The sequence below is a fragment of the Staurois parvus genome, unplaced genomic scaffold (genome assembly GCF_062004578.1).
Source record: "Staurois parvus isolate SC_StPar_1 unplaced genomic scaffold, SC_StPar_1.0 ptg002502l, whole genome shotgun sequence".
NCBI lineage: Eukaryota > Metazoa > Chordata > Amphibia > Anura > Ranidae > Staurois > Staurois parvus.
The window spans coordinates 19,699-45,904 of record NW_028320298.1 but is presented as its reverse complement, the minus strand read 5'-3'; the positions used below and the strand labels follow the sequence as shown (position 1 = coordinate 45,904).

The 26,206-nt window shown below is 51.6% G+C and overlaps 1 pseudogene across 1 annotated transcript; it reads right to left on the bottom strand.

Moving 5' to 3' along the window:
• Positions 1-1,749: 1,749 nt before the first annotated feature.
• LOC149430715 (vang-like protein 2-B) lies at positions 1,750-18,749 on the bottom strand (annotated as a pseudogene). Its single transcript, XR_016309470.1, has 8 exons — positions 18,591-18,749; positions 10,405-10,465; positions 8,960-9,062; positions 7,234-7,839; positions 6,966-7,090; positions 4,653-4,761; positions 3,194-3,419; positions 1,750-2,699 (listed from the first exon to the last, which is right to left on the bottom strand). The product of XR_016309470.1 is annotated as a vang-like protein 2-B (transcript).
• Between the last annotated feature and the right edge of the window lie 7,457 nt (positions 18,750-26,206).

The following is a 26,206-nucleotide window of genomic DNA, read 5'->3' as shown; positions in this document are numbered from 1 at the left end:
GATGACGAGACAATAACTGTGGATGGGGATGAGGGGACATCAGCTGTGGGTGGGGATGAGGGGACATCAGCTGTGGATGGGGATGAGGGGACATCAGCTGTGGATGGGGATGACGGGACAATAACTGTGGATGGGGATGAGGGGACATCAGCTGTGGGTAGGGATGAGGGGACATCAGCTGTGGATGGGGATGAGGGGACATCAGCTGTGGATGGGGATGAGGGGACATCAGCTGTGGATGAGGGGACATCAGCTGTGGATGAGGGGACATCAGCTGTGGATGAGGGGACATCAGCTGTGGATGAGGGGACATCAGCTGTGGATGGGGATGAGGGGACATCGGATGGGGATGAGGGGACATCAGCTGTGGATGGGGATGAGGGGACATCAGCTGTGGATGGGGAAGTATTAGCTGTGGATAGTGGAAGGGATTCTTCACAGTAAGAGTGGATGAGATGTAAATTGCTTCGCCAGGAGATGTAGAAATCACAAACCCCATAGAGGACTATGTATCCGGATGGATTTCCCACAACCATCATTCTCGGATTTCATGACCAACTGACAATATGGGGAAATCTCCATCCGGAAAGGCGATCCAATTGCCCTTGAGGGATCAGGAGGACTTTTCTCTCTCTGGGGGGTAAAATCGGCCACCATTGTTTTGCTTCCTCTGGAGAGGTGGAATCTACGGGGGGGCCAGACACAGGATGACGGCCGTCCTCCAGGGGGCCAGACACAGGATGACGGCCGTCCTCCAGGGGGCCAGACACAGGACGACGGCCGTCCTCCAGGGGGCCAGACACTGGACGACGGCCGTCCTCCAGGGGGCCAGACACTGGACGACGGCCGTCCTCCAGGGGGCCAGACACTGGACGACGGCCGTCCTCCAGGGGGCCAGACACTGGACGACGGCCGTCCTCCAGGGGGCCAGACACTGGACGACGGCCGTCCTCCAGGGGGCCAGACACTGGACGACGGCCGTCCTCCAGGGGGCCAGACACTGGACGACGGCCGTCCTCCAGGGGGCCAGACACTGGACGACGGCCGTCCTCCAGGAGGCCAGACACTGGACGACGGCCGTCCTCCAGGGGGCCAGACACTGGACGACGGCCGTCCTCCAGGGGGCCAGACACTGGACGACGGCCGTCCTCCAGGGGGCCAGACACTGGACGACGGCCGTCCTCCAGGGGGCCAGACACTGGACGACGGCCGTCCTCCAGGGGGCCAGACACTGGACGACGGCCGTCCTCCAGGGGGCCAGACACTGGACGACGGCCGTCCTCCAGGGGGCCAGACACTGGATGACGGCCGTCCTCCAGGGGGCCAGACACTGGATGATACCGTCCTCCAGGGGGCCAGACACTGGATGACGGCCATCCTCCAGGGGGCCAGACACAGAACGACGGCCGTCCTCCGGGGGGCCAGACACAGAACGACGGCCGTCCTCCGGGGGGCCAGACACAGAACGACGGCCGTCCTCCGGGGGGCCAGACACAGAACGACGGCCGTCCTCCGGGGGGCCAGACACAGAACGACGGCCGTCCTCCGGGGGGCCAGACACAGAACGACGGCCGTCCTCCGGGGGGCCAGACACAGAACGACGGCCGTCCTCCGGGGGGCCAGACACAGAACGACGGCCGTCCTCCGGGGGGCCAGACTCAGAATGACATCCGTCCTCCGGGGGGCCAGACACAGGTTGGTGGTCCTATTTACGTTCGTTCTGATAGAACACACACAGACCAATCAATATTAATGATTTATCACCATTTATTGCATCTGTACATTTTCGGGATCTCTCCCGATTCTGGATATTCCAAGTTCTTGTCGGCTTTCATAATACTGCGTTCGCGGTGATGTCACCGTTCTCCCCGCCCCCGCCATGGGGAAGGTTAGAGTGCCTCCCAGGTGACGGGGATTGTACATCACTCCTATCTATGTGCCAGATATAAGCGTCCTCACACCAGGCCTCAGACGTCGGCCAATCCCATGTTAGAAGACATAAGTGCGCTGCGCTCGGGTTAGTGAGAGCGCTATAGGTCTAGAACCTTGTATGTTACGTGTGCTGTGTACAACATACGTGTGCTGCGTTGGGGTTAGTATGTGCATAGAGCTTTGCATGTCACCCGCTATATATAAAGGTTATGTGCCGGGGGGGGGGAGGGGTCAGCAGACCCCCAAAGTTCATACATTTAGCAGAAACACTCCTTTTCATCCTGAGGTACCAGAAGCTGAAATGTCGCCGCTGCAGGCCGTAGCGTACCTACATGGAGGGCGATAGACTGGCGCTTTGGATATATATGTAACCTCGGTGAAGCTGAAGAGTTTACACAGGCTGCCAGGCAGGATGGGGCCACGCAATCCCCCACAGGGCCACGCCGGACCCCCGCCGAGCCTTTCGTACATCCAGTCTACGTCTCGTGCGGTCAGGCCGGGGAGATGGTGGACGTGTCCAGCACGGGAGGGTAGAGTCTCACCACAAAGCGATGGGAGTTGGGGGGGACAAAGCTCTCGCTCAGCGTCAGTCTGGGGATCCGACTCACACTGACCACCAGCTGAGTGTCCCCTCCACGTAGGCAGAAGGTCAGAGAGGAGTGCAGGGACCCAGTGACCGACTCCTCGCTCAGCAATGTCCACTCATCCACGTTGGCCCCGGGGTACTGGCAGGTGGGCCCCGGCCGCAGATACTGCTCCAGGAAGGCCTATGGGAGACAGCGATAGGCGATATCAGGAGACTCAACAGGACACACCCAGATCATTGACTGTACACCCCAAAACTCAGCTCTGTACCCAGAATCCTCTCTGGTCATCAATGAAGACTCGAGATAGAGCAGGAAATACAACCAAACTGCAATCAATCTCTAAAAGCATCCTAAGACTCCATGTGTTCCTCCCAGAAAAAGAGAACCTACCTACACCTACCTCCTTCCTTCCCATAATCCTCTCCCACTGAAAACATGGAGGTGCGGTCCTCAGGTTCTCCTGACAGGCCATGTTCTCTGGATTTCCTTGTGTAGGATCACAGCAGGATCATTAGGCACCACAGATGTTCCTGCTAAAGGAAATCCTGAAAGTATGACCCGTAGGGGACCCTGGAGGACTGAAGATGGCACTCCAGCCATAATATCTGATCTCTGGTGACTGGAAGTGATCGGAGCTCTGCAGAGTATGTAGTAGGCCCAGAGAGCCGGGGTACCTGAGCGGACATATTGTGGGTCAGACACTGGCTGAGGTGTTGGATGATGGCCTCCATGGTGTACCGGTGGGCCTGCCGCGTCGTACGGAGGTAGCGCTGCAGGCACTGCGCGATGAGGGGGAAGATGCTCTGGGCGGTCTCTCTTGGTGGTAAAGCTTGGGAAGATTTCATGCTGTCATCCAAGGAGTTCACCTGAGAGAAGGCGCGGTGCACAGCGACCACCAGCCTGCCGACACGTACAAAGAAACCAACAATTTATCACCGGGAGTATAAATCACACCGCAAATCATCTACAGATCTACAACACATGGATATCCTTCAGGAGGACCATCATCTCCACCACCTACGTGTTTCCCATAATCCTATCTGACTGGAAACATGGGGCTGTGCTGAATTGTCACATGACTAACCTATAGACGGGTCATCACAGTCACCCCTGTGTGTTTCCCATAATCCCCTTTTACTGGAAAAATGGGGCTGTGCTGAGTAATCACATGACTACCCTACAGATGGTCCATCATGACTGCCCCCTATTATTTCCTACAACCCTTTGTGACTGGAAACATGGCGCTGTGCTGAGTAGTCACATGACTGTCCTAAAGAAGGACCACTATGGTCACCCCTATGTATTTCCCAGAATTCCTTTTTTTACTGGAATCATGGCACTATGCTGAGTAGCCACATGACTATCCAATAGGAGGACCATCATGGTTGCCCCTATGCATTCCTATAATCCCCAATTACTGGAAATATGGTAATCACATGACTATTCTACAGAGTGTCCTTCAAGACCACCTCTACGTAGTTCCTATAATTCCCTGTTACTGGAAACATGACGCTGTGCTGGGTAGTCACATGACTATTCTACAGAAGGTCCATCATGGGCACCTCTACGTATTTCCCATAATCCCCTATGTTACTGGAAACATGGTGGGTGCTATGCTGGGTAGTCACATTGCTATTCTACAGAAGGACCATCATGGCGCCCCCTATTTATTGCCCATAATCCCCTATGTCACGGACTTGGTGCTGCAGGAAAACTAGCATTGTAACATATGGCTTCCTATGTATAATTAATTCCTCTGTGGGGGCGGACTGTCGGGGGTGGGCATTGTCTGTCATAATGTACTTCCCATAATTCCTTGGTACTGGAAACATGGGGTTGAGCTGAGTGATCCAAAGACTATCCTACAGAAGGACTACCATGGGTTGCCCCTATGTACTTCCCATAATTCCTTGGTACCGGAAACATGGGGCTGAGCTGAGTGATCCAAAGACTATCCTACAGAAGGACTACCATGGGTGACCCCTTATTATTTCCCATAATTCCTTGGTACCAGAAACATGGTGTTCTTCTAAGTAATCCCATGACTATCCTACAGACGGACCAGCATGGCCTTTCCCGTGATCCCGTTTCTGGAAACCATGGTAGGGATGACTGTGCAGATCTATACGGTACCTGGCGCGGCGTCTGCGGATTTTGCGCTCGTATTCTATGTCTTCGTAGTAGCGGTCTTTGTAGTTGGAAGAGCTGAGCTGTGATTGGCTGGCTGTGCTGCGCCCCAGGCCTGGGGAGAGGTAACATGGGTCAGCCTCTGCATACATAGACCTAGTACATATCAAAGCACTTCATCTATATCCCGAGACATGACACGGCGCTGTACGAGTGGTCTGCATGCAAATTCAGCCTGCCTGGGAACGCCCACCCCTCCAGACTGACACCCACCCATGATCCCCCACCCCTCCAGACTGACACCCAACCATGATCCCCCACCCCTCCAGACTGACACCCACCCATGATCCCCCACCCCTCCAGACTGACACCCACCCATGATCCCCCACCCCTCCAGACTGACACCCACCCATGATCACCCACCCCTCCAGACTGACACCCAACCATGATCCCCCACCCCTCCAGACTGACACCCACCCATGATCCCCCACCCCTCCAGACTGACACCCACCCATGATCCCCCACCCCTCCAGACTGACACCCACCCATGATCCCCCACCCCTCCAGACTGACACCCACCCATGATCCCCCACCCCTCCAGACTGACACCCACCCATGATCACCCACCCCTCCAGACTGACACCCACCCATGATCCCCCACCCCTCCAGACTGACACCCACCCATGATCCCCCACCCCTCCAGACTGACACCCACCCATGATCCCCCACCCCTCCAGACTGACACCCACCCATGATCACCAACCCCTCCAGACTGACACCCACCCATCAAGGCATTGTGATATTTGCATAACTCCTCCCCAGAGCCCGCCCACTGCTTCATTCAGGGCTGAGGGCTCTTGAGAGGAATGCTGAGGCAGGGTGCTGTGATGCTGTCAGGAAGCTATGTACAGCCCCCTCCCACCAGCCACGATCTGCCTGCATTGCATAGAGAAGTATGGTGATGTCACTGGGTCTAATATCAGTTATGTAACCAAACTGAATGCGGTGGAATCCGGCACCAAGCAGTCAGTAGCAGATCCTTTAAGTGGTTCCGTTCATGCTTCTAAGGCCTGCTACCTGGAGAGGATGTGTGTGGTGGAAGGCCCTTGTCTCCTGCCGCCCAGGGAGGATACAGCTCCAGATAGATCCAGCTCATGCTTTCCAAGCCTGCTGCTTGGGGGAGGAAGCAAAAGCTGAAGAAGAGTCCTACTTATCAATTGCACATTCGGGCTTAAAGGTCCACAACTAGCCTGTGAGAAGGTTTGAAAATGCCTAAAAAGGTGGCTGTCCATCTGGCCAACCCAATCTTCATTATCCTATGTCAGAGGTTATCTAGTAGACACTACCGCTGTAGTATTTGGGTATCCTGCACCCCCGAACCCTCCCTCCCATCAACATCTGGGCGGTTTGCTCAGAAGACTCCAAACTCTTGCATGTGTTCACTCTTAGTATAGGTAGAAACCAAACCGTTTTTGGAGTTTGGATCGTTTACATGACCTGTCCAGGAACCACAAACCCCAAATTTGCCTTCTAGATTTGCACAATGGAAAAGTTTGTTTAATTTCATTTCATAGTTACATAGAAAGTTGAGACCCTCTACAACAGCAGACCCTCTACTTCCAGAGAGCCGAGCTATGACGCCCAAGCCCTCCGTAGACTTCCCCAAGAGGCATCAGACAGTGGGACAGCACTGCCACCCGTCCCTGCAGAAAGAGAACTCCTAGAACTTCGGGATAATTTCAGATTCGTTTGAGAAGTTATAATTTCGTTGCATCATATTCGTTATGTTAGGAAGATTTGTTTTCTGAATTTTATTCTATTCTATTTTTTTTCTGTTTTTCCATAAGGTGGCCTAAGTAGGAATCATCATCTTATATCACCTTACTGTATTTATTGGAATATCTTTATTTTCAAATTCAGAAAATTTGTTTCATTATCCTTCATTTAGTTTTTTTTTGGAAATTGGGATACATCTGACCCGCCGAATAATGAAAATTTCAGCCGAATTTCGATTTGTAAAGGAAACGAATTGCACACGTCTTGTTCTAGTATGAGGTATCGTGTTCTGGATTTGGGTCCGACATTAGAGTAGCCCATTATCATCCATTCTGATAAAGGCCTTGGTTTCCACCTTCCATTTATGATGTAGACCCGGAGAAGACTGATCAGAGAATCAGAAGTGGGGGGAGGGGGAGAGATTGCTGGATGGCCGGGAGATGATGATTATCCCGCCATGTTACAAGGATTATGTTGTTGTAGGCTCATTGATGATCAAATACACCTCTGGCTCAATCTGGACCTCCCCATCCTTCTACTCACCATCCACGCCTTTCCCCTCCGAGTGACGAGGAGATTTGCCCAACTTTCGGCCATTCGGCTCCGGAGTGTAGACAGGGAAATCCTTCGAGTAATTCTCCAACACATACAGAGCCGCTCTTTGTATACTGCAGAGAAGAAGAAGATATCACATTGTAACACATGTGTGACTGGTCAGTGTCCTCTGTACAGCACCGCGGTATATGTCGGAGCTTTTTCAAGGTCGGCATTTTCCTTTAAGTGGGTATATAGGGCGAGGGATGTGGTCTACCTGACTGTCCCCAGGGTGTAGAAGCGGCTCTCCCCATCACTGCTCCGTACCACCGTCAGGATGTAGTAGGCCTGCAGTTGTCTCAGCTCTAGTAGAACCACAGCCAGGTAATGGATGAAGATGAAGGCATCCACCAGGGAGGCGGCATACTGGACCACGCTCAGCAAGTTCCGCTCACGGCCCCCCAGGACCCTTACTATATAGAACAGCCAATAGGAGAGAAGGAAGATGCACAGCAGAAGAAGCAGGAAAGCCCGAAACTCCACCAGACGGGGCAGAACGTAGCGTGGAGTACGAAGGAAAACCGCCCAGGAGCCCAGGACCATGAACAGCATCTTAAATGCCACTGAGACATAAAGACCCTCACAGATGACCCCACAGGGCTCTAGCTCGGAGCGCCACAACACCTGAGGAAGAAGGATAAAGATAGGAGGAGTCAGAAGTGTAAGAACCCCCAGAACACAGAACATATAGAACCCCAACATTGTCCGAGCACCAGGCCTGCCTGGGCTGAGACTCTGAGGGTCCGCGCCGCAGAGATACATCCTCAAGGGAGGCACTACGCTCTGATGTCACCGCCGTGGTCGTCTCACCCCAATTATCATCCTGGAGAAGAAAAGAGAAATACCGATGGAGAGATTGATGGATGGAAGGACATGAGGAAAACTGGTGGAGGAATGGACTGATGGGGTGAAGGTGAAAGATGGGTGATGGGTAGAAAGAGGGATAGATGGAAGTGGAAGGTTAGTTTATTTGATTGGTTTGACAGATGAATGGATGGATGGAAAGTTGTTGGGTTAAAGAGATGAGTAGAGGCACTGGTGGTTGGATGAAGGATTGAAAGGTTAGTTGGTTGGTTGGAAAGATGGATAAATGGAAAGTTGGTGAGTTAAAGGGATGAGTGGTTGGTTGGTTGGATGAAGGAATGTAAGGTTGGTTGGTTGGATAGATGGATGGGCAGATGGGGTGAAAGATGAATGACGGGTAGACAGAGGGAAGTTTGGATGGATGGAAGTGGAAGGGGGCATATGATGGATGGCTGAATGTAAGGTTGGTTTGACAGATGGATGGAAGGTTGTTGGGTTAAACAGATGAGTAGAGGCACTGGTGGTTGGATGAAAGATTGGAAGGTTGGTTGGTTGATTGGTTGAAAAGATGGATGGAAGGTTGGTGGGTTGGTTGGTTGGTAAGATGGATAGATGGAAGGTTGGTGGGTTGGTTGGTTGGAAAGATGGATGGATGGATGGAATGTTGGTTGGTTGGAAATATGGATGGATGGAAGGTTGGTGGGTTGGTTGGTTGGAAAGATGGATGGATGGAAGGTTGGTGGGTTAAAGAGATGAGTAGAGGCATGGGTGGTTGGATGAAGGAATGTAAGGTTGGTTGGTTGGTTGGAAAGATGGATGGGCAGATGGGGTGAAAGATGAATGACGGGTAGACAGAGGGATGTTTGGATGGATGGAAGTAGAAGGGGGCATATGATGGATGGTTGAATGGAAGGTTGGTTTGACAGATGGATGGAAAGTTGTTGAGTTAAAGAGATGAGAAAATGGTGGATGGCTGGGAGAAGGGATAGAAAGTTGGTTAGTTGTTTGATTGGATGGATGAATGGATGGATGAGCAGAGCGATAGATAGAAGGTTGGTTGGTGTGTTGGTTGGTTGATGGGATGAACAGAGGGATGATTGGACTGTTGGAAGGATAAAAAAAAACTATATAGATCTCACCCTCCCCTCCTCCTCCTCATCTTCTCGTCCTGTTTCCTCAGCATCCAATAGTGGTTGACTGGCCGGGGTCTGGATGGTGACCGACTTCTGGCAATCATTGTATCTGGGAGGGAAGACAGATTTCATCACACACAGGTCCTATGTCACGGTGATGGTTTTAGCAGGCAATACGTTGAAGTTGCTTTCTGCACTAGAAGCAACATTGGAGGGGTCAGGACTAATCATGGTCCCGTGATGGACAATGAAATGACTGACTCTCCCTCTCACTTTCCTCTATACGGTCCTGTAATGGGACAATGAAGGGTCAGCTGATCCTCTCACTTTCCTCTATATAGACCTGTGATAGGACAATATATGGACTGGTTCCCCATCACTTACCTCTACGTACATCTGTGATGGGACAGTAATGGGACCACTTCCCCTATATAGCCTGTGATTGGACAATGATGGGACCAGTTCTTCCATTCACTTATCTCTATCTATTCCTCTGAGAGGGCTGACCAATGTACAGGTGTACGGACAGACGGACCAATGTACAGGTGTACGGACAGACGGACCAATGTACAGGTGTATGGACAGACGGACCAATGTACAGGTGTATGGACAGACTGACCAATGTACAGGTGTACGGACAGACGGACCAATGTACAGGTGTATGGACAGACGGACCAATGTACAGGTGTACGGACAGACTGACCAATGTACAGGTGTACGGACAGACGGACCAATGTACAGGTGTACGGACAGACGGACCAATGTACAGGTGTACGGACAGACTGACCAATGTACAGGTGTACGGACAGACGGACCAATGTACAGGTGTACGGACAGACGGACCAATGTACAGGTGTATGGACAGACGGACCAATGTACAGGTGTACGGACAGACGGACTGACCAATGTACAGGTGTATGGACAGACGGACTGACCAATGTACAGGTGTATGGACAGACGGACGGACCAATGTACAGGTGTATGGACAGACAGACTGACCAATGTACAGGTGTATGGACAGACGGACTGACCAATGTACAGGTGTATGGACAGACGGACGGACCAATGTACAGGTGTAGGGACAGACAGACTGACCAATGTACAGGTGTATGGACAGACGGACCAATGTACAGGTGTACGGACAGACGGACCAATGTATAGGTGTACGGACAGACTGACCAATGTACAGATGTACGGACAGACGGACCAATGTACAGGTGTACGGACAGACGGACCAATGTACAGGTGTATGGACAGACTGACCAATGTACAGGTGTACGGACAGACGGACCAATGTACAGGTGTACGGACAGACGGACCAATGTACAGGTGTATGGACAGACGGACCAATGTACAGGTGTACGGACAGACGGACCAATGTACAGGTGTATGGACAGACAGATGGACCAATGTACAGATTGATGAATGATAATTGATAGATGATTGATTACCTGTCAGTTGCCGGCCGGCTGTGAAATGACTGCGCCGAATACACGGATTCCTCATCCATCCCTGCTGGATAGAAGGAAAGGTCAGTAAAGGAACCAATAGCAGGGACACGGGGTCAGAGGTCAGGGAGCCACCGGTATGACGGCAGGGTCAGAGGAGCCACAGGTACGCTGGCAGGGTCAGAGGTCAGGGAGCCACCAGTATGACAGCAGGGTCAGAGGTCAGGGAGCTGGGTCACCTGTATAATAGCAGTGTGCTGCATTATGTTGCCCCTGTCCCGCTGTCATGTCCCTCCATGAGTCCACATCTGACACAGGTAACCATTGTATGGAGAACGGGCTGGACTGGTCCTGGCGGCGGGAGGCAAGGCACAGGTCAGGGACACCAAGGCACAGGACGGGGACACCAAGGCACAGGACGGGGACACCAAGGCACAGGACGGGGACACCAAGGCACAGGACGGGGACACCAAGGCACAGGACGGGGACACCAAGGCACAGTCCCAGATGGTTTGTCCTTCACTTTTATTCAGCAAGGCAGCAATCACAGGTCAATGCAGGAGGGGTTCGTTCAGCAAGCCCATGGAATACAACGAACAAATTCTCGGTACCTGAAATTAGATCAGGACCGGACTAACAGGCGCCCCACAAAGGGTCAGCGGTCAGCCCTTCTCGCCCAGCAGCAGGCTTCCACATCAGAGCCTGACCATCGACCACATGATATACAGAAAGGCCTGTGACAGCGAAGATGAATAACGAGGTCTGGCTACCAGGTATGGCATGGACCCAGAAATGGTGGCTTCATCCAATCCAGAAGCTCTACAAAGCCTCCGGGCTCCGGGCCCCAGCATAGATCTTCTTCAGATTCTAAGAAAACAACGTTGGTCTTCTCCACCGATACAAACATTGGAGCCCCTCATCATGTGTATGTCAGAACCCCGGTGACACCCCTACCCCATCCACAATCCTGCCGGCCAGTGTCTCATCAGATCCATCTGTCTTATGTATACAGGGCATGCCTAAAGTATTCAGACCCCCCTCACTTTTCTCAGCGTAGTTATGTTGCTCCTGATACTACAGATTCATTTTTTTTTTTACACCTCAAAATTGGGGGTAAGAAGAGAGCGAAAAGTCTTCCGTCACCTCCTCTGTAACCTCCCCAGGATGACGTCTCTGGAACCTCACCTCCTAGTATGGCCCCCCCCCCGTGATGGACCAACAGCAAGAGGTGCTCAGATCTGCACTGCAATACGCTGAACTTCCATAAAATATCCGAGAGAAAAGCTTCCCTTCCAAAATGTCCTCCTAACAATGGAGGTCTTTACGAGAAGATGACAGGTGCTCCTCACTTCTACCTCCCATGAGTCCTCCTTCCTGGCTCAGGATACGTGAAGGAGAACCAGGATCCATCCCACCAGCCGTACCAGTTACATCCATGGAACCTTGCCCAATGACTCAGCCATTGTATGCTCAGCACTCACACCAGATTCCTCCCGTGCTGCACATTCCCCCACAGTCACCCCTTGTGACGTCCTCCAAGTCTGACCACCGATGTCAAGGTTGGTGCAAAGTCAGTCACCATAAATGAGGAAGGGGGGAACCCCGTGCATGCAGGAAAAGAGGTACAAAATGTATAATTGGCGTAGCACTACCCCCCTCAGAAGTTGCTGAAGAATTGGGACCCCCTGTAGTCCTGCACGGCCAGGCAACACGCACTCTCTCTGAGGCTGGCAGTCCAGAGACAACAAACGGTTCTTGAACTTGTTTTCTGTGGATTTTATTAGGGATATTGAACTTGGATGGGGTTGAGGGATACATGGGATGCCCAAGGAACTGTAACCTGAGGACAACTTCGTGGCAACTATGGACAACTTCCTGGCAACTCTCTTCTAGGAGAGCTCTCCAGCCTCCCATGATGTACCACCCCAAACCCCAGATAAATCCCCTTCTTATCCACCAATCCGGGGGAATCCCCAAGCTCTCCAGCCTCCCATGATGTACCACCCCAAACCCCAGATAAATCCCCTTCTTATCCAGCAATCCGGGGGAATCCCCGAGCTCTCCAGCCTCTCCTGGTGTACCACCCCAAACCCCAGATAAATCCCCTTCTTATCCAGCAATCCGGGGGAATCCCCGAGCTCTCCAGCCTCTCCTGATGTACCGCCCCAAACCCCAGATAAATCCCCTTCTTATCCAGCAATCTGGGGGAATCCCCAAGCTCTCCAGCCTCCCATGATGTACCGCCCCAAACCCCAGATAAATCCCCTTCTTATCCAGCAATCCGGGGGAATCCCCGAGCTCTCCAGCCTCTCCTGGTGTACCACCCCAAACCCCAGATAAATCCCCTTCTTATCCAGCAATCCGGGGGAATCCCCGAGCTCTCCAGCCTCCCCTGATGTACCGCCCCAAACCCCAGATAAATCCCCTTCTTATCCAGCAATCCGGGGGAATCCCCGAGCTCTCCAGCCTCCCATGATGTACCACCCCAAACCCCAGATAAATCCCCTTCTTATCCAGCAATCTGGGGGAATCCCCGAGCTCTCCAGCCTCTCCTGGTGTACCACCCCAAACCCCAGATAAATCCCCTTCTTATCCACCAATCTGGGGGAATCCCCGAGCTCTCCAGCCTCTCCTGGTGTACCACCCCAAACCCCAGATAAATCCCCTTCTTATCCAGCAATCCGGGGGAATCCCCGAGCTCTCCAGCCTCTCCTGGTGTACCACCCCAAACCCCAGATAAATCCCCTTCTTATCCAGCAATCCGGGGGAATCCCCGAGCTCTCCAGCCTCCCCTGATGTACCACCCCAAACCCCAGATAAATCCCCTTCTTATCCAGCAATCTGGGGGAATCCCCGAGCTCTCCAGCCTCTCCTGGTGTACCACCCCAAACCCCAGATAAATCCCCTTCTTATCCACCAATCTAGGGGAATCCCCGAGCTCTCCTGCCTCTCCTGGTGTACCACCTCAAACCCCAGATAAATCCCCTTCTTATCCAGCAATCTGGGGGAATCCCCGAGCTCTCCAGCCTCTCCTGGTGTACCACCCCAAACCCCAGATAAATCCCCTTCTTATCCAGCAATCTGGGGGAATCCCCGAGCTCTCCAGCCTCTCCTGGTGTACCGCCCCAAACCCCAGATAAATCCCCTTCTTATCCAGCAATCTGGGGGAATCCCCGAGCTCTCCAGCCTCTCCTGGTGTACCACCCCAAACCCCAGATAAATCCCCTTCTTATCCAGCAATCTGGGGGAATCCCCGAGCTCTCCAGCCTCTCCTGGTGTACCACCCCAAACCCCAGATAAATCTCCTTCTTATCCACCAATCTGGGGGAATCCCCGAGCTCTCCTGCCTCTCCTGGTGTACCACCTCAAACCCCAGATAAATCCCCTTCTTATCCAGCAATCTGGGGGAATCCCCGAGCTCTCCAGCCTCTCCTGGTGTACCACCCCAAACCCCAGATAAATCCCCTTCTTATCCAGCAATCCGGGGGAATCCCCGAGTTCTCCAGCCTCTCCTGGTGTACCACCCCAAACCCCAGATAAATCCCCTTCTTATCCAGCAATCTGGGGGAATCCCTGAGCAAATGGGATCCAGTGGCTGCTACTGAACAGGTTAACAGTCCCGGGTATGGAGTTAGTCAGGTTTCCCCCCCCAAATGCTCCTTCCCCTTGTCTGGCCCAGGGGGTGCAGGATTATTCACTAAGTCCTTTCCTGTGAGCTGCTGGGTTGGTAGCTGCTTTCAGGCTTTCTGCTGAGCTGGCTCCTTCCCTGATGCACAGGTGGTCCTCGCTCTGGGGTCAGTGAGGTCTGAGTGACCCTCCTTTCAAGCCTCCTGCCTGTAGGTAGGCCCTCTCCCAATGGGCCCCCTCCCAGGCTCCTGCACCTCTTCCTCTCACTCCATCTTCCACTCGAACTCTCCTGCTGCTGAGCATGCTCAGTCCTACTTAAAGGCTGTCCTGACCCCATGCCAGGCCTCCCACTAATACCACGTGGATTGTGGATCCATGGATGATATGATGGCCTTCGGGGATAAGGAAGGGTTGGTTCCCTAGAAGAACAATCTGAACCAGGCTTTATACGCTCACACGGGCGGGGCCGAGCACACACACCAATGACAGATTGGTAGCGGGGTCTGTGTCCGTACAACCGTTACCTCTCAATGGACATCTATGGGACCTTCTCCATGGAGATACATGGGACACCCTATATGGGGACATGGAACTCCACAGCATACACTTTACTACACCCGGTGTGGACAGATCCCCAAAGGGAATTGTTGTCTTCTGCCCTCTGCAACCAACCAGACCCCACACCACACAATCATCATCATCAGCCCAACCTGTCCTCATATCACCCAACCAGACCCCACACCACACACCACACAATCATCATCATCAGCCCAACCTGTCCTCATATCACCCAACCAGACCCCACACCACACAATCATCATCATCCCAACCTGTCCTCATATCACCCAACCAGACCCCACACCACACAATCATCCTCATCATCCCAACCTGTCCTCATATCACCCAACCAGACCCCACACCACACAATCATCCTCATCATCCCAACCTGTCCTCATATCACCCAACCAGACCCCACACCACACAATCATCATCATCATCATCCCAACCTGTCCTCATATCACCCAACCAGACCCCACACCACACAATCATCATCATCATCATCCCAACCTGTCCTCATATCACCCAACCAGACCCCACACCACACAATCATCATCATCATCCCAACCTGTCCTCATATCACCCAACCAGACCCCACACCACACAATCATCATCATCATCCCAACCTGTCCTCATATCACCCAACCAGACCCCACACCACACAATCATCATCATCCCCCAACCTGTCCTCATATCACCCAACCAGACCCCACACCACACAATCATCATCATCCCAACCTGTCCTCATATCACCCAACCAGACCCCACACCACACAATCATCATCATCCCAACCTGTCCTCATATTACCCAACCAGACCCCACACCACACAATCATCATCATCCCAACCTGTCCTCATATCACCCAACCAGACCCCACACCACACAATCATCATCATCCCCCAACCTGTCCTCGTATCACCCAACCAGACCCCACACCACACAATCATCATCATCATCCCAACCTGTCCTCATACCACCCAACCAGACCCCACACCACACAATCATCATCATCCCCCAACCTGTCCTCGTATCACCCAACCAGACCCCACACCACACAATCATCATCATCATCCCAACCTGTCCTCATACCACCCAACCAGACCCCACACCACACAATCATCATCATCATCATCCCAACCTGTCCTCATATCACCCAACCAGACCCCACACCACACAATCATCATCATCCCAACCTGTCCTCATACCACCCAACCAGACCCCACACCACACAATCATCATCATCCCAACCTGTCCTCATATCACCCAACCAGACCCCACACCCCACAATCATCATCATCATCCCAACCTGTCCTCATATCACCCAATCAGACCCCACACCACACAATCATCATCATCATCCCAACCTGTCCTCATATCACCCAACCAGACCCCACACCACACAATCATCATCATCATCATCCCAACCTGTCCTCATATCACCCAACCAGACCCCAAACCACACAATCATCATCATCATCCCAACCTGTCCTCATATCACCCAACCAGACCCCACACCACACAATCATCATCATCATCATCCCAACCTGTCCTCATATCACCCAACCAGACCCCACACCACACAATCATCATCATCATCATCCCAACCTGTCCTCATATCACCCAACCAGACCACACACCACACAATCATCATCATCATCCCAACCTGTCCTCATATCACCCAACCAGACCCCACACCACACAATCATCATCATCATCCCAACCTGTCCTCATATCACCCAACCAGACCCCAAACCACACAATCATCATCATCATCCCAACCTGTCCTCATATCACCCAACCAGACCCCACACCACACAATCATCATCATCCCAACCTGTCCTCATATCACCCAACCAGACCCCACACCACACAATCATCATCCCAACCTGTCCTCATATCACCCAACCACACCACACAATCATCATCATCATCCCAACCTGTCCTCATATCACCCAACCAGACCCCACACCACACAATCATCATCCCAACCTGTCCTCATATCACCCAACCACACCACACAATCATCATCATCATCCCAACCTGTCCTCATACCACCCAACCAGACCCCACACCACACAATCATCATCCCAACCTGTCCTCATATCACCCAACCAGACCCCACACCACACAATCATCATCATCATCCCAACCTGTCCTCATACCACCCAACCAGACCCCACACCACACAATCATCATCCCAACCTGTCCTCATATCACCCAACCAGACCCCACACCACACAATCATCATCATCATCCCAACCTGTCCTCATATCACCCAACCAGACCACACACCACACAATCATCATCATCCCAACCTGTCCTCATATCGCCCAACCAGACCCCACACCACACAATCATCATCATCCCAACCTGTCCTCATATCGCCCAACCAGACCCCACACCACACAATCATCATCCCAACCTGTCCTCATATCACCCAACCAGACCCCACACCACACAATCATCATCATCATCCCAACCTGTCCTCATATCACCCAACCAGACCCCACACCACACAATCATCATCATCCCAACCTGTCCTCATATCACCCAACCAGACCCCACACCACACAATCATCATCCCAACCTGTCCTCATATCGCCCAACCAGACCCCACACCACACAATCATCATCCCAACCTGTCCTCATATCGCCCAACCAGACCCCACACCACACAATCATCATCCCAACCTGTCCTCATATCGCCCAACCAGACCCCACACCACACAATCATCATCCCAACCTGTCCTCATATCACCCAACCAGACCCCACACCACACAATCATCATGATCATCCCAACCTGTCCTCATATCGCCCAACCAGACCCCACACCACACAATCATCATCATCCCAACCTGTCCTCATATCGCCCAACCAGACCCCACACCACACAATCATCATCACCCCAACCTGTCCTCATATCGCCCAACCAGACCCCACACCACACAATCATCATCATCATCCCAACCTGTCCTCATATCGCCCAACCAGACCCCACACCACACAATCATCATCATCATCCCAACCTGTCCTCATATCACCCAACCAGACCCCACACCACACAATCATCATCATCATCCCAACCTGTCCTCATATCACCCAACCAGACCCCACACCACACAATCATCATCATCATCCCAACCTGTCCTCATATCACCCAACCAGACCCCACACCACACAATCATCATGATCATCCCAACCTGTCCTCATATCACCCAACCAGACCCCACACCACACAATCATCATCCCAACCTGTCCTCATATCACCCAACCAGACCCCACACCACACAATCATCATCATCCCAACCTGTCCTCATATCACCCAACCAGACCCCACACCACACAATCATCATCATCCCAACCTGTCCTCATATCACCCAACCAGACCCCACACCACACAATCATCATCCCAACCTGTCCTCATATCGCCCAACCAGACCCCACACCACACAATCATCATCCCAACCTGTCCTCATATCGCCCAACCAGACCCCACACCACACAATCATCATCCCAACCTGTCCTCATATCACCCAACCAGACCCCACACCACACAATCATCATCATCATCCCAACCTGTCCTCATATCACCCAACCAGACCCCACACCACACAATCATCATCATCATCCCAACCTGTCCTCATATCACCCAACCAGACCCCACACCACACAATCATCATCCCAACCTGTCCTCGTATCACCCAACCAGACCCCACACCACACAATCATCATCATCCCAACCTGTCCTCATATCACCCAACCAGACCCCACACCACATACTCTCGATAATATTCGATATATAATGTGTCTTATAGGGAGGGCTGGCTGTGTATAGACAACTATCACACGTTGTGTTGTATCTCACCTTGTCCTCCATTTTTATGGAGAGATAACCTTCTCCATGGTCACCTGTATATACCCCGTTCCTGCGTGTTCCAGTCACCGTCTCTGCCCCCCGCACAGCGTATAATCCCCCCGCACAGCCCACCTGAAGCTGCTCACCTCATAGAACGCGGCCTGAGTGCAGAGACCCCCACCACTCTGAGTCTGCAGAACCTTCACAGCGCTCACCAAACCTGCTCCACCACTCCTATCCCCAAGGTGCGTCCTCCCCTCCCCCACACCACTGACAGGCCTCACCGATCCCTACTACACCCCGCAGACAGATCCATGGAGGAGTCATGGCTGATAAAAGACCAAGTGGCCCATCGAGTCCACCACGTCTGTTTATATCAGTGACTGTCTCCCTCCCTCTGCTGGAGGCCCAACCCCGGCATCAACTACTCCTCCAGAAATACTTCCTTCTACGATGAGGTGTGAACTTTCCTCCGGTGAGGTGGAGGTCCTGTCCTCGTGTTCTTCATCTTGGATTCTTATTAAAAATCCCACCATCCTGAACCTCACTCACCCCCTTCATGTATGTAAAGGTTCCAGTCATGTCTCCCCTTTCCTCCTCCAGACTGGACATGAGAGGTTCCTGAAGTCTTTCCTGATATGTTTTACCGCCCCCCAGACATCCACCATTTGTGTTCCCCGTCTCTGGACTCATTCTATCCTATCAATATCTTCATGTAAGTGAGATCTCCAGAACTGGGCACAATATTCTAAATGAGGTCCAACTAAAGATCTATATAGAGGAATCAGGACCTCCTTCCTCCTGCCGGTGACCCCTCTAGTGACAGGATCTATATAGAGGAATCAGGACCTCCTTCCTCCTGCCGGTGACCCCTCTAGTGATAGGATCCATATAGAGGAATCAGGACCTCCTTCCTCCTGCCGGGGACCCTTCTAGTGATAGGATCTATATAGAGGAATCAGGACCTCCTTCCTCCTGCCGGTGACCCCTCTAGTGATAGGATCTATATAGAGGAATCGGGACCTCCTTCCTCCCGCCGGTGACCCCTCTAGTGATAGGATCTATATAGAGGAATCAGGACCTCCTTCCTCCCGCCGGTGACCCCTCTAGTGATAGGATCTATATAGAGGAATCAGGACCTCCTTCCTCCTGCCGGTGACCCCTCTAGTGATAAGATCTATATAGAGGAATCGGGACCTCCTTCCTCCTGCCGGTGACCCCTCTAGTGATAGATCTATATAGAGGAATCAGGACCTCCTTCCTTCTGCCGGTGACCCCTCTAGTGATAGATCTATATAGAGGAATCGGGACCTCCTTCCTCCTGCCGGTGACCCCTCTAGTGATAGGATCTATATAGAGGAGTCAGGACCTCCTTCCTCCCGCCGGTGACCCCTCTAGTGATAGGATCTATATAGAGGAATCAGGACCTCCTCCCTCCTGCCGGTGACCCCTCTAGTGATAGATCTATATAGAGGAATCAGGACCTCCTTCCTCCTGCCGGTGAACCCTCTAGTGATATAAATATCTATATAGAGGAATCAGGACCTCCTTCCTCCCGCCGGTGACCCCTCTAGTGATAGGATCTATATAGAGGAATCAGGACCTCCTTCCTCCCGCCGGTGACCCCTCTAGTGATAGATCTATATAGAGGAATCAGGACCTCCTTCCTCCCGCCGGTGACCCCTCTAGTGATAGGATCTATATAGAGGAATCAGGACCTCCTTCCTCCTGCCGGTGACCCCTCTAGTGATAGGATCTATATAGAGGAATCAGGACCTCCTTCCTCCTGCTGGTGACCCCTCTAGTGATAGGATCTATATAGAGGAATCAGGACCTCCTTCCTCCTGCCGGTGACCCCTCTAGTGATAGATCTATATAGAGGAATCAGGACCTCCTTCCTCCTGCCGGTGACCCCTCTAGTGATAGGATCTGTATAGAGGAATCAGGACCTCCTTCCTCCCCCCGGTGACCCCTCTAGTGATAGATCTATATAGAGGAATCGGGACCTCCTTCCTCCTGCCGGTGACCCCTCTAGTGATATAAATATCTATATAGAGGAATCAGGACCTCCTTCCTCCCCCCGGTGACCCCTCTAGTGATAGGATCTATATAGAGGAATCAGGACCTCCCTCCTCCCCCCGGTGACCCCTCTAGTGATAGGATCTATATAGAGGAATCAGGACCTCCTTCCTCCTGCCAGTGACCCCTCTAGTGATAGGATCTATATAGAGGAATCAGGACCTAGTTCCTCCTGCCGGTGACCCCTCTAGTGATATATAGAGGAATCGGGACCTCCTTCCTCCTGCCGGTGACCCCTCTAGTGATAGGATCTATATAGAGGAATCAGGACCTCCTTCCTCCTGCCGGTGACCCCTCTAGTGATAGATCTATATAGAGGAATCGGGACCTCCTTCCTCCTGCCGGTGACCCCTCTAGTGATAGGATCTATATAGAGGAATCAGGACCTCCTTCCTCCTGCTGGTGACCCCTCTAGTGATAGGATCTATATAGAGGAATCAGGACCTCCTTCCTCCCCCCGGTGACCCCTCTAGTGATAGGATCTATATAGAGGAATCAGGACCTCCTTCCTCCCGCCGGTGACCCCTCTAGTGATAGGATCTATATAGAGGAATCAGGACCTCCTTCCTCCCGCCGGTGACCCCTCTAGTGATAGGATCTATATAGAGGAATCAGGACCTCCTTCCTCCCCCCGGTGACCCCTCTAGTGATAGGATCTATATAGAGGAATCAGGACCTCCTTCCTCCTGCCGGTGACCCCTCTAGTGATAGATCTATATAGAGGAATCGGGACCTCCTTCCTCCTGCCGGTGACCCCTCTAGTGATAGATCTATATAGAGGAATCAGGACCTCCTTCCTCCTGCCGGTGACCCCTCTAGTGATAGGATCTATATAGAGGAATCGGGACCTCCTTCCTCCTGCCGGTGACCCCTCTAGTGATAGATCTATATAGAGGAATCAGGACCTCCTTCCTCCTGCCGGTGACCCCTCTAGTGATAGGATCTATATAGAGGAATCAGGACCTCCTTCCTCCTGCCGGTGACCCCTCTAGTGATATATAGAGGAATCGGGACCTCCTTCCTCCTGCCGGTGACCCCTCTAGTGATAGGATCTATATAGAGGAATCAGGACCTCCTTCCTCCTGCCGGTGACCCCTCTAGTGATAGATCTATATAGAGGAATCGGGACCTCCTTCCTCCTGCCGGTGACCCCTCTAGTGATAGATCTATATAGAGGAATCAGGACCTCCTTCCTCCTGCCGGTGACCCCTCTAGTGATTGGATCTATATAGAGGAATCAGGACCTCCTTCCTCCTGCCGGTGACCCCTCTAGTGATAGGATCTATATAGAGGAATCAGGACCTCCTTCCTCCTGCTGGTGACCCCTCTAGTGATAGGATCTATATAGAGGAATCGGGACCTCCTTCCTCCCCCCGGTGACCCCTCTAGTGATAGGATCTATATAGAGGAATCAGGACCTCCTTCCTCCTGCCGGTGACCCCTCTAGTGATAGATCTATATAGAGGAATCAGGACCTCCTTCCTCCCGCCGGTGACCCCTCTAGTGATAGGATCTATATAGAGGAATCAGGACCTCCTTCCTCCCGCCGGTGACCCCTCTAGTGATAGGATCTATATAGAGGAATCAGGACCTCCTTCCTCCCGCCGGTGACCCCTCTAGTGATAGATCTATATAGAGGAATCAGGACCTCCTTCCTCCTGCCGGTGACCCCTCTAGTGATAGGATCTATATAGAGGAATCAGGACCTCCTTCCTCCCGCCGGTGACCCCTCTAGTGATAGGATCTATATAGAGGAATCAGGACCTCCTTCCTCCTGCCGGTGACCCCTCTAGTGATAGATCTATATAGAGGAATCAGGACCTCCTTCCTCCTGCCGGTGACCCATCTAGTGATAGGATCTATATAGAGGAATCGGGACCTCCTTCCTCCTGCCGGTGACCCCTCTAGTGATAGGATCTATATAGAGAAATCAGGACCTCCTTCCTCCCCCCGGTGACCCCTCTAGTGATATAAATATCTATATAGAGGAATCAGGACCTCCTTCCTCCCGCCGGTGACCCCTCTAGTGATAGGATCTATATAGAGGAATCAGGACCTCCTTCCTCCTGCCGGTGACCCCTCTAGTGATAGGATCTATATAGAGGAGTCGGGACCTCCTTCCTCCTGCCGGTGACCCCTCTAGTGATAGGATCTATATAGAGGAATCAGGACCTCCTTCCTCCCGCCGGTGACCCCTCTAGTGATAGATCTATATAGAGGAATCAGGACCTCCTTCCTCCTGCCGGTGACCCCTCTAGTGATGGGATCTATATAGAGGAATCAGGACCTCCTTCCTCCTGCCGGTGACCCCTCTAGTGATGGGATCTATATAGAGGAATCGGGACCTCCTTCCTCCTGCCGGTGACCCCTCTAGTGATAGGATCTATATAGAGGAATCGGGACCTCCTTCCTCCTGCCGGTGACCCCTCTAGTGATAGATCTATATAGAGGAATCAGGACCTCCTTCCTCCTGCCGGTGACCCCTCTAGTGATAGGATCTATATAGAGGAATCAGGACCTCCTTCCTCCTGCCGGTGACCCCTCTAGTGATAGGATCTATATAGAGGAATCAGGACCTCCTTCCTCCTGCCGGTGACCCCTCTAGTGATAGGATCTATATAGAGGAATCAGGACCTTCTTTCCTCCTGCCGGTGACCCCTCTAGTGATAGGATCTATATAGAGGAATCAGGACCTCCTTCCTCCTGCCGGTGACCCCTCTAGTGATAGATCTATATAGAGGAATCGGGACCTCCTTCCTCCTGCCGGTGACCCCTCTAGTGATAGATCTATATAGAGGAATCAGGACCTCCTTCCTCCTGCCGGTGACCCCTCTAGTGATTGGATCTATATAGAGGAATCAGGACCTCCTTCCTCCTGCCGGTGACCCCTCTAGTGATAGGATCTATATAGAGGAATCAGGACCTCCTTCCTCCTGCTGGTGACCCCTCTAGTGATAGGATCTATATAGAGGAATCAGGACCTCCTTCCTCCCCCCGGTGACCCCTCTAGTGATAGGATCTATATAGAGGAATCAGGACCTCCTTCCTCCTGCCGGTGACCCCTCTAGTGATAGATCTATATAGAGGAATCAGGACCTCCTTCCTCCTGCCGGTGACCCCTCTAGTGATAGGATCTATATAGAGGAATCGGGACCTCCTTCCTCCTGCCGGGGACCCTTCTAGTGATAGGATCTATATAGAGGAATCGGGACCTCCTTCCTCCTGCCTGTGACCCCTCTAGTGATAGGATCTATATAGAGGAATCAGGACCTCCTTCCTCCTGCCGGGGACCCTTCTAGTGTGGGGGCCCCTGAATCCCTATTTTAGGACTCAGAAAGGATAGTTAACACCTTGTGAGGCATTGCAGGAGCTGGTGATGTTGGGGGCTGTGAAGTGCCACCCACCCCGGTCCCCTCCATTTTGTACACAGAGCCCTCATACTGAAGCATGGAGCCGGCTCCTCCCCCCTCTATGTTCCATAGGTGCCCTGTGTAACATACATGTAAGGTTCGGGTAGCTGAGACGTGATCAGGAGAAATATATCATTGTAGATTTAGGTTCATTCCATGTTATTAAAGATGTTTTCAGTATTCAGAGACATACGTCCTCCAATCAGGATCTGAAAGGACAGAGCAGCTTCTAGGCTGGAGGTGACACCCAGATGTCAATAAAACGTTGTCACCGATGTAGTCAGACTTTGCCACCTTCTTGAAGTCTAAAAGAGGAGCTCCAGCCATTTCGGCTTCGGGAAGCAGCAGGAGACCAGAGCTCTGATGTGTATCCGCAGATCAAAGGATATGTTTCATCTCTCATAAAAGCTAAAATATTAGTTGCAGAGAGATGAAAATACTTCCTTCTGATGGGACACTCTGTGGGTCACATCTGCATGTAAAACTGTATTTGTGGCCTCTGTAGAATCCCAGAGAAACACAGAAAATGGTTATATGGCGCCTGATTGCGACAGCTGAACAGCGATTGGTACTGTCGCGATTGGACTGATGCGCTGGTTTCGGAAATTCAATCCCTGACCTAGCGATCCGAACCGTTCCTGGTCCAATTGACTTTGGGCATTTCAGCACCCAGAACATCTTGTGGGCGGGTACAGGAACACCTCCCAGGGTCAATTGGCCGAGACCTCATGTCCCGCCTACGTCCATATCCCATAAATTGAGGACCTGAGATATGGACGTTGTGATCTGTATGGAGCCGTCCCATTGACTGACGGATTGCTGATTCTCTGACTGGCTCCAGTCGCAGGATAGATCTCGGGAACGTTTTATTCCCTTTTATTTTATAGTAATTAGTCATTTGTGTGTCTTCTCGTATTTCTGTAACTTTTTATACTTTGTACATATTTTATGCCCCGCCCACTTTCGGGAAATTAAATCTTAACATTAATAAGTGACTTCTGAACATTTAAACTCGGGCTCATATCTCCGGAGAGATTAGATTGGAGAGATTGGATTGGAGGGATTAGATTGGAGAGATTGGATTGGAGAGATGAGATTGGAGGGATTGGATTGGAGGGATTAGATTGGAGAGATTAGATTGGAGGGATTAGATTGGAGGGATTGGATTGGAGGGATTAGATTGGAGAGATTAGATTGGAGAGATTAGATTGGAGAGATTGGATTGGAGAGATTGGATTGGAGAGATTGGATTGGAGAGATGAGATTGGAGGGATTAGATTGGAGAGATGAGATTGGAGAGATTAGATTGGAGAGATGAGATTGGAGGGATTAGATTGGAGAGATTGGATTGGAGGGATTAGATTGGAGGGATTAGATTGGAGGGATTAGATTGGAGAGATGAGATTGGAGGGATTGGATTGGAGGGATTAGATTGGAGAGATTAGATTGGAGGGATTAGATTGGAGAGATGAGATTGGAGGGATTGGATTGGAGGGATTAGATTGGAGAGATTAGATTGGAGGGATTAGATTGGAGGGATTAGATTGGAGAGATTGGATTGGAGGGATTAGATTGGAGAGATTGGATTGGAGAGATTAGATTGGAGAGATTAGATTGGAGGGATTAGATTGGAGGGATTAGATTGGAGAGATTGGATTGGAGAGATGAGATTGGAGGGATTAGATTGGAGGGATTAGATTGGAGGGATTAGATTGGAGAGATGAGATTGGAGAGATTGGATTGGAGAGATTGGATTGGAGGGATTAGATTGGAGAGATTAGATTGGAGGGATTAGATTGGAGGGATTAGATTGGAGAGATTGGATTGGAGAGATTAGATTGGAGAGATTAGATTGGAGGGATTAGATTGGAGGGATTAGATTGGAGAGATTGGATTGGAGAGATGAGATTGGAGGGATTAGATTGGAGGGATTAGATTGGAGGGATTAGATTGGAGAGATTAGATTGGAGGGATTAGATTGGAGAGATGAGATTGGAGGGATTGGATTGGAGGGATTAGATTGGAGAGATTAGATTGGAGGGATTAGATTGGAGGGATTAGATTGGAGAGATTGGATTGGAGAGATTAGATTGGAGAGATTAGATTGGAGGGATTAGATTGGAGAGATTGGATTGGAGAGATTAGATTGGAGAGATTAGATTGGAGGGATTAGATTGGAGAGATTGGATTGGAGAGATTAGATTGGAGAGATTAGATTGGAGGGATTAGATTGGAGGGATTAGATTGGAGAGATGAGATTGGAGGGATTAGAT